Source organism: Kryptolebias marmoratus, linkage group LG11, assembly GCF_001649575.2.
Source record: "Kryptolebias marmoratus isolate JLee-2015 linkage group LG11, ASM164957v2, whole genome shotgun sequence".
NCBI classification, from domain to species: Eukaryota; Metazoa; Chordata; class Actinopteri; order Cyprinodontiformes; family Rivulidae; genus Kryptolebias; species Kryptolebias marmoratus.
In genome coordinates, this window is record NC_051440.1 from 4,683,342 (window position 1) to 4,690,512 (window position 7,171).

Below are 7,171 nucleotides of genomic sequence, written 5' to 3' on the forward strand. Positions count from 1 at the left end.
GATGTATGCTTCCCAGCCTGAAAAGTTAAGGGTTAACAGAGTGATCCAATGATTTACCACAGGACTCATGGAAAAGTCTTACTTCTGAGCAGTTATGGTCTTATGGTCATTTGCATTGAACTTTTACTTCTTGGGGTTCAGTTCCTAAAAGTCTTGCTGGAACTTGCAATCTTGTAGCAAAGCATACAGTATGAAGAAATACCTTTGAAGCATTTGTCTGTCAACTGTTTGCTCTGTCATTACAGAAGCATCTGATGTGGCCAGGGACGTCTAATTATCACGCGGGGGTTAAAGTGCTTAAGAATTAATTTGGCATGTTCATCTAAACTGCAGCTTTAAAATGAAAATAATTTGATTTGTCACTTTTGAAGACAAGAACAATATCTTCTTTTAACTAAGACCGCAAATCAGCCTTTTTCTGTGATTCATTTGATGACAGCAACAGGAAGCTGAAGAAAACTTACAGCTTGGGCTTAATATGAGTCACATTCATTTATTTTTAATTTATTGTCACCCCAGACATTTTTTAAGTAAAAACAAAAGTTGACAGTAGGTTCAAAACCGACTTAGAAATGTTGTTAAGTCGTATTTTAATGTCTTTTCAACTAGTAAGTTTATGTCAGCTGTGATCATGCTTGATTAACATGTTAAAAGAAATAAAGGAGGAAATAATCTGCAAGATGATCTACGACCCATTAAAACCCAGAAAGGTAAAATGACAGCAGATCTAAGAAAGACAATAAAACCCTCTTAAAAAGAAAACAAATGAGTTAAAACCATGTGGCTGCTTTTGTGTATAATTGAAAAACATTTCGTACGATTTCTTTCTGTGTTTCTGCTGTGTTGGTGCTCAAAAAATTTGTGTCTGTCACGCCTTGACAACCCTCTTTATAATAAAGGCAGACAGAAACACAGAGTAGGAAGTAAGCCTCAACCAGTGTGAATATTAAACCTTGTGGTTTAGTCTGGTTTCTGTGACTGGTTTAGCTGATTACAGGTAGTTACGAGTAGCCACAGACTGACTAGTGATTCCCACTGCTTTATGTTCATGTCTGGAAGGTGGATTTCATTCTAACATTGTGTAATTCTGTATTATTTGTTTTACCAGAATGAGCATGAGAGCAAAACAGGACAAATAAATAAAAAAATAAAAAAATCTGGAAATCAATATGCACAAAAAAGAAAAAGTCCAGCCCAGAGCCAAATTTTGGGTCATACGGAAAGGTTAGCTCTGCTTGACATTGATGCTTTTTGACTGTTGGACTTATTTGTTTTCGAAAACCAATAATACAGCTGCTTAGGTCTAGACCAAATTATTCATCTTATATGAATCCTTTCCTCGCGAGTTTTCATGGGCTGTGCTGGACATTTTTTTTCAACCATTTTTATTTGGCCTCCTTGAAAAAAAAGCCAGATCTTTTATTCAGACTCACAACAACGGTTGAACAAAAGCCCTGAAAACTTTGGTGGGCGTATGATCAAGTGTTCCTCTGGAGACACCTGACTGCTCAGACTAATCTATTCATTAAACTCCCTTAATGGCCTCTTGTGCTTCAAGATCTATCATGTCACAATAATGGCTTTTACGAGCGAAGGGTGCTTTTAAACACATTTTACTGATTGCAAAAACTAGCCCATTTCTCCTGGTGGAGAGAAAAAAGAAATGTTGGCTGAACCCACCTTATTAATTTTATTGTCATATCATCTGAATCATTAACTGGTAGGCTCAATTGCCTCAACAAGGGTGACATAATCTAGGACAGTAAAGGTTAATGGGTCAGGGTTTTGATAGTCCACAGTTTGATATAGTTTCTGCTGAAGAACATGAACCATCAAAGCTATAGAGCAGCGAAAAGGAAGAGAAAAAATTTTAGTAGAAATTGAATCTGAAGGCAGACTTTTGTGCTAACTGTTTGGTCTGATTATTGCTACTCAGAGTTCCTGTAACTGCTTACAGAACCTATTACAAGATTCAAAAATGCTGGTCATAACAGTGGCAATAATAGTCATTTAATTGGCTGATAACATTCAAAACAAAAAAACACTACATATATGGACAGCAAAAAAACAAAACAAAACAAGTAACAACCTGAAGATTGAGGCTGCCTACCTCATTTTTAAATGTTACCTAACAGTACAATCTGATATTTCACAATTTTTGATGTGATATCTATCATGTGTTTCAAAAAGTTTCCTATTATTGGGCAGTGCCATAGCATATGCAGAAGGTCCCCATCAGTCACCTTGCATCTCTGACATTTGGGAGAAATTTTTTTGTCCATTTTATTCAATCTATACGGAGTGTAATATGTCCTATGGAATATATTAAATTGAGTTTGCCTATGTTTTGTAGAAATTAACATGGTTTGTGACTGTTCTAATAATCGACTCCAATCCTCTTCCTCATATACACATCCAATTTCCATTTCCCATTTTTGCTTTTTAGCCGCTTGATGTATTTGTAGCGTTCCATTAAGTATGCAGTATATAGAGGACGTCAATCCTTTTGCTGAACTGTCTAGCTTGTGACATAAATATGATTCAAGGCAGGTTTCAACTGGGATTGCTGGAAACGTCTCACTAGACTTCTCTTTAATCCAATCTCTGATTTGTAAGAATTTAAAAAAATTGTTTTTAGGAAGATCAAACTTCTTACTCAATTGTTGGAAGTTAGCTAGCGTATCATCAATATACAGATCAGCTACTACTTGAATTTTCCTATTTCTCCAACCCCGCAATGTTGAATCAGCAATATGGTTTGAAAGATTAGGGTTGCCCCACAAGGGTGTTCTTCTAAGGAAATTAATATTTACATCTAAAAGTGAGTGAGACTTCTGCCAGGCAGTAAATGTGTTCAGAATTATTGTGTTGTCAGTCAGTGAAGCCAGGCTTTTTCTATCGCCTATAAATGGAATATCCTTTAGGGGCACATGCTTCATCTCATGTTGTTCTATTGAGATCCATCTGGCTTCGCTTTTTTCTGCATGTAACCAGATCCAAATAGGTCTGTACTGCGAGGCGATGTAATAATTACTAAAATTTGGAAGATTCAATCCACCCCTTGAGTACTGAGCCTGTAGAGAGGTTATCTTAACCCTCGGGTTCTTCTTTTGCCATATGAAGAAATTCATAATTTTGTTAAGCTCTCTGAAAAACTTTTTGGGAATAGTTATTGGAAGGCATTGAAACAGATATAGATATTTAGGTAAAGTATTCATTTTAATAGTATTGATTCTGCCTATAAGCGATAGAGGCAGATCCATCAATCTTTGGAAGTTAAGTTTAGTTTTTTCCATTAACTTTGTATAATTTTGTTTAAACATGTAATCCTCCGATTTACCCACTTGGACACCCAGGTATTTAAAGCCGTTATTGCACCATTTTAATGGGTTAGTAAGAGTTTTAATATTATCATCCTCTATGTTTAATGGCAGAATCTCACTTTTAGTGTAATTTAATTTGTATCCTGAGGCTGCACTGTATGCTTTAAGGCATTCTAACAGAGGGGGGATTGACCTGTATGGATTGGTTATATATAACAAAAGGTCATCTGCGTATAATGAGAGTTTATGATCGTTTGCCCCAAATTTGATTCCAGTTACAGAAGTGTTGGATCAGATAGCAACAGCTAGAGGTTCAATTGCAAGCGCAAAGAGCAGTGGGGAGCTGGGACAGCCCTGCCTACAACCTCTTGACAAGGAAAATGTAGCAGATAGAACATTATTGGTTAGTATATTGGCTTTTGGATTATTAAGTAGTGTTTTAATATATTGAATAAATTTCTTTCCAAAGCCCATAGCTTCTAATGTTTGAAGTAGAAAATTTGGTTCAATCCTATCAAATGCTTTGTTGGCGTCCATAGAGATTATTAACATTGGAATTTGTTTTTTTTGAGCTGTGTTCATTATATGGATCAGACGTCGTACATTATCTGCTCCATGTCTATTTTTAACGAATCCAGTTTGATCAGCATGTATCAATTTTGGTATTACATACTCAAGTCTAAGAGCAATTAATTTAGATAGTATCTTATAGTCAGCATTTAGGAGGCTGAGGGGTCTATACGAGTCACATTTCTTTTTATCCTTGTCTGGTTTTGGAAGTAGAATAATTGTTGCAGTTTCCAATGATTCTGGTAGTTTTGTATTTTCCAAAGCTTCTTTAATCATGTTTGTGAGAGGAGTCAGCAATTGTCTTGAAAAGGTTTTATAATATTCGACAGGAAATCCGTCTGGCCCAGGAGTCTTATTGTTTTGTAAAGAATTCAAAGCTCGAAATACTTCTGCTTCTGATATATCTGCCTCAAGTGATTCTTTGTCCTGTTCTTGTAGCATGGGAAGTGTTATTCCTCCAATATATCTTTCTGCCTCATTATTTGTTTTATCTTGCTCGGATCTATATAGTTTTTCATAAAACTGTTTAAATTCTGCATTAATCATAGTTGGACTGTCAAGAACCCTATCATCATCAGTTTCTATTGTTTGTATAAACCTTTCTGTGTTTTCCTTCCTAATTTGCCATGCCAAGAGTTTGCTTGTTTTATTTCCAAATTCATAATAGTGATATCTAGTTCTTGTTACCTAACAGTAGAACAATAAATTAATGGTTTAGCACATTGAGATGTATAGATTATCACTAGAGATAGGACTAGAGGCTGAATGTTTGGGCCACAATGGACAAGTGCCCCATATTGGCTGGTTCCAGTACAATTTTAAGTTAAGCGACTAATGGGACATTTTCCTGACTGATATTTTTCTTTCCAGCTGTTGATTTTTGTTTATTCATGTAGTTTTTACTTTGCTGTTGTATGTTCAGATATCCATTTTTTTTTCAACAAATAAAACTATGTAATGTAAAAAAGTCACTACATAAAAATTCACTCTCTTCACATCAATATTTGGCTGCAGTCACAGCACTGAGTCTATGTGGATAAGTCTCAATCAGTGTTTCACATCTGGACACTGAAACTCCACTCTATTCTTCTTTAGAAAATCACTCAAGCTCCATCAGGTTGAGTGGGGCTCAGGCATGAACAGCCCTTTTTTAAGTCAAGCCACAAATTCTCAATTGGACTGGGATCTGGACTTTGACTCGGCCACTCAGAACATTCACCTTGTTGCCTTTAAACCATTTCTGTGTAGCTTTCGTGGAAGATGTAAAACAAAGAACAGTCATTCTTTTCCATAAGTGCTTGAACACAGTTCTGAATGTCTGTCCCAGAAGAACACATGGCCCCAGTGGCCTAATGGATAAGGCACTGGCCTCCTAAGCCAGGGATTGTGGGTTCAAGTCCCATCTGGGGTGAGGAGCAGAATGGCGCAGTGGAAGCATGCTGGGCCCATAACCCAGAGGTCAATGGATCGAAACCATTCTCTGCTAAGGAAGCTTTTCCAAAAACAAATATGGTTCACCCACTGTCCTTCACTGAAAGCAACGCCATCCTCTGTGCTTTCCAAGCTCTCCTTTTGTTGACAACGCTACTCTGACTTCACCTTCCCATTATCTCCCCTTCATTTCAAAATCTGTCATCTTTTCAAAAATAAAGGAAAGAAAGCTGTTCCCATCTCTAAGTCAGTCAAGTGTCTTAAGCCAGTTTGTTTTTTGGAGACCATACTGAACAGTGATTGGCTGTTTACTGGGGGGGAGGGTCTCTGCTGACTGCACACACAGTCTCACATACAGCCAGTACACAGCAAAGCCCACCTCTTGCCCCCACGTATAGCTGGCCTCATAATCCTCTATCTTTACAAGCCTTCAAGTCACATTCTCATAGCATGATGCTGCCACCACCATGTTTCACAGTGGGGATGGAGAGTTTGTATTGATGTGCAGTATTTGGTTTCTGCCAAACAGGCGTCTTGTCTGATGGCCAAAATGCTCCAATTTGGTTTCATCAGACCACATAACTTCCTTCCACTTGACCATGGAGTCTTACACATGCTATCTGGAAAACTCTAGTTGAGATTTAATCTAAGTGTTTTTTAACAGTTTCTTTCTCTTTGCCCCTCTCCCATACAACAGTGATTATATGTACAGTCTCTCTCATCTCACCTACTGAAGCTTTAACCCCTTTAGAGAGCTCACAGGTGTCTTTGTGGTCTCTCTCACTATTCTCCTTCTTCACGTTTACGCAGTTTGTGAGGACGGTCTGCTCTTGATAGATTTACACGTTCCATTTCCTGACGATGAATTTAACTCTCCTGAAGCACTTGTAAGAGAGAGAGAGAGTCAAAGAGAGGGAGAGAAGCCCTTGCAACTTCAGGTGAATTTGACCTGAAGGCCATGGGAGGGTTAGCAGAACTCCTGGGGATATTTAAGGCCTTGGAAATCCTTTTGTAATCACCTCCTAACTTGTACATTTCATTAATCTATACTCTAAGTTTCTTGGTGTGTTCTTTTGTCTTCATGGTGTTTTGGTAGCCAGGAACACTGATTAACCATTGAACAGACCTTCCAGACACAGGTTATTTTACTGGAATCACTCAAGACATGTCTACTGCCCTCAGGTGATTCCTATTTCACTAACTGCGAGACTACCTACACCAAATGGCTGGCCCTCTGTTGAATTAGGACAGTCACTTTAAAGAGGCGAAATGTATGCAATCATTTATTTTACATTACATGTTTTTATTTAACTAGCATTACTTTGCAGAAATCAGATTTCACTTTGTAATTAAAGAGTTGTTTTTTATTTTTCTTAAAGGCCAATTTGTATTTGACCATGACTGATTTGTAGTAGCAATAAAAGGGTAAAACAACCAAGGGGGTGAATATTTTTTCATAGACAATACATCCAAGGATTACTGTTTTCAAGTTTTATTAGAATACTTGCACTAATAGATGAGATAATTTGCAAATAGACAAATGAACATACACAAACATGCCCCCCCCCACCCACACACACACACACAGGCAATTACATTAATCCCTGCCTTTCATGGCGGTGGGCAATAAATGCATATTTGGTGTTCTGACAAAGATCTCCTTTTCAGTTTCAGTACTCTGAGCAATTTTTGAGCCAGCCAGAAAGTCAGGATTTTTCAGCTCTCTTTTTGCTGCAGAGGCAGAAAAAATGGCAGGCTCTTGGGTTTCGGCCAGGCTGTATAACCGCATACCGTTTAACTTTCTATAAATACCACCGGATGCAGTCCAAGTTGATCAAGTGTGATTG

At 37.7% G+C, this 7,171-nt stretch overlaps 1 non-coding gene across 1 annotated transcript; it reads left to right on the forward strand.

Annotated features, from left to right (window-relative positions):
- Positions 1–5,231: 5,231 nt before the first annotated feature.
- trnar-ccu lies at positions 5,232–5,304 on the forward strand. Its single transcript has one exon. It is a non-coding gene; the product is annotated as a tRNA-Arg (tRNA).
- Positions 5,305–7,171: the final 1,867 nt, after the last annotated feature.